The following is a 2,690-nucleotide window of genomic DNA, read 5'->3' as shown; positions in this document are numbered from 1 at the left end:
TATATATATATATAATATTTTCTGAATTCCCTTGTGAGGTGTGATAAGAGGCATGGCATGGTGTATCATACTCTGGACAAAACACGCGACGACTTGACGATGTGCGCATCTATTGACTATTGTATATCTTTGCAAGTGAGTGAGTGTGTATGGGACTCAAACCCATCTTCCGACACCAAAGCCATAAAACGTGAATCCAGAAATTGAAACGGGCAAGCCAATGAATGAGATTGAAGATTGAATCGGATCACTTGAAGCAGAAATACAGTGAATCTGATACCAAGAGATTTCCTTTCCTTGGTTTCGGTCTCTTGTCGAGGTACACTGAGGCCAAGCTCTGCAAGAGAATCATGAAAAAACATCCATAAATCAGTACATTACACCATAAAAGCATATGCTTGTACATTACACCATAGAGAAGAGCACATGAACAAAGAACAATACAGAACATGGAACATTCATCAATGCATGGTTGTCTGAAAATTAAAGCAGGCCCCTTAACCTTTTATCAGACAAAACATGATAATGTTCTTGTTCTCGTAGAAACTACACGATGCTCTAAAACCATGATGAGTTGTGTAGATTAAGAACAATCTATTTTTTTTCCTTTAGTTTTTAATGTCGTCTATGTTTTGTAAATTTCTCTCTCCACATCTTCAACATTTTTTCCAAAATTAAAATTATTAACATATTACTATTGACCCGTGGAAAAAAACATTTTGGATCCAAAAATAAAATTACTAACATATTACTATTGTCCCCAGGAAAAAAAATCTGGGTCCACCTGACACAGATATTTGGTGCTGAAATGGCTTGAGAAAGGAAATTGAAGAATTATCTCGTCTTGGATGATCCATCGACACTCCATCTCGTCTATATAACTTTCTAAATTGCTCTATTTATTTGTCATCATCTGTTGCTTGGGGCCAGCAAACTCTTCTCACTTGAAGGAGAGAATCGAAAGGTATTTTCATGGGCATCATGTTACAACATCTGTTGCCTATGCTCAAAGCTTCCAAGAGCAAGTCTGATGTGCAGGAACAGAAGGGTATGACCAAAATTGACAGCAATCCGGATGATTCCGCAAACATTTGAGAGTCTGACAAATCAGGCCGAACCTCGAGGATCATCTCAAAGATGAAAACCAGTACTTGTACGAGACTCGAACATGTCAAGCTTCCACTTTGGTGCATCCTTGTGAGGATTATTAGCCTTCCATTGCTATGGATCCTACTCTTGACCATGCAGAAAAGCCTACGCCAGTTTAAAATCCAAATCTTTCATTTCCAAGTGCCTGAAATGTTTTATTATCCTGTTTTTGCTACTAATTTGCCTACAACGTGCTGGCCTTCTTCTGATTGCTGTCACTCAACAACTGGGTGAGACAGCAAAAAAGGAAGTATTCAAACAGTATCAAATTCTTGTCTACTTGCATATGAGGTTTCTTCAACCTTTGAAGCTAACAACGGCAGAGAGGTAGATGAAGCTAACAACGCTCTTCAACCTTTTCTCGGGTCAATAAACAATGGCAGAGAGGTGGATGAAGCTTCTAAGCTCTCTCCTCTCTTCGACATCCTACGGGAAAAACCCAAATTTTGGGTAAAATTCGAGAAAGGGATTACGAGAGCAATCGACGTTTAGCTTTTCTATGAAAGACGTGCAGAGATTTTGTTAATCACAAAAGAAATCATCTGAACTATGCTTCGGGTTTTTAACCCTAATAACCCACTTGGGTCGCAGCAATTTCAGGGTACACCACCGAAAAAAAAAAAAAATTTGCGACCTTATTACGACTAATATATAACTAATATACAACTAAAATAAGAGTAGTTTATTAGTCGTAATAAGTTGTATATTAGTTATATATTAGTCGTAATAAGGTCGCAAATTTTTTTTTTTTTTTCGGTGGTGTATACTGAAATTGCTGCGACCCAAGTGGTTATTTGAGTAATATTCCCCTATGCTTCTAATCATCAATTGATCAAAACCCTAAAGTCAAAATTATCACTACAAGCTTCTCAAAACGGTTGATGAAGCCTCAGAAGGAAGGCAGTAGATGGTTTGTGTAATCACAATTACTTGTCATAAATCAACACATCTCCAAATCTTTCATCATAGGCTCCAAATCATCGTTTTGAATTCGATCTCGAAACAAAAACAAAATTGGCCTCATTGAGAAGATTAGGCCAATCGACATAGAAATGATTCAGACATATGCTTGTCTTTGTTAATCATTTAATCATCGGCCAAAATATATTCAAATGAAAGAGAAGAACAGAATCGAACAGGAGAAAAAAGAAACGAAAATTGTAGGGGACTCAGAATATGGGTGGTGATATATCAGGATGGTCGTCAAGGCAACCAAAACAGAGATCGCCGATTACGACGAACGAGACCTTTCTGACGAATTCTTCACAGCCCCTTGCACTAAACTCACATCAATGAAATCGAAGCTATGCGATTCGCAGAGGAAATGAGTGATCAACAGAGAAATCATATAGATACCGCATTCGAATCCAATCACATCGAGAAAAGGCATTACAAATCGATGCCGGAAACCGAGAGAATCGGAGAGATCCTTTGAACATACGAAGAGGGCTGGATGAAGGAGGTGAAAGGATTAAGAGGTGTATATATACAGTGGGAGAATGAGATGGGAACTAGGGTTTCTACGAGAGATGGAGAGATTT

The 2,690-nt window shown here is 38.1% G+C and overlaps 1 long non-coding RNA gene across 1 annotated transcript; it reads right to left on the bottom strand.

The window, feature by feature from the left end:
• Positions 1–1,227: 1,227 nt before the first annotated feature.
• Positions 1,228–1,775, bottom strand: LOC109116486. The gene is made up of 2 exons (XR_002023977.1): positions 1,573–1,775; positions 1,228–1,504 (listed from the first exon to the last, which is right to left on the bottom strand). It is a non-coding gene; the product is annotated as an uncharacterized LOC109116486 (long non-coding RNA).
• Positions 1,776–2,690: the final 915 nt, after the last annotated feature.

Source organism: Tarenaya hassleriana, unplaced genomic scaffold, assembly GCF_000463585.1.
Source record: "Tarenaya hassleriana unplaced genomic scaffold, ASM46358v1 Cleome149, whole genome shotgun sequence".
NCBI lineage: Eukaryota > Viridiplantae > Streptophyta > Magnoliopsida > Brassicales > Cleomaceae > Tarenaya > Tarenaya hassleriana.
This window is presented reverse-complemented; position numbering and strand designations above follow the sequence as displayed.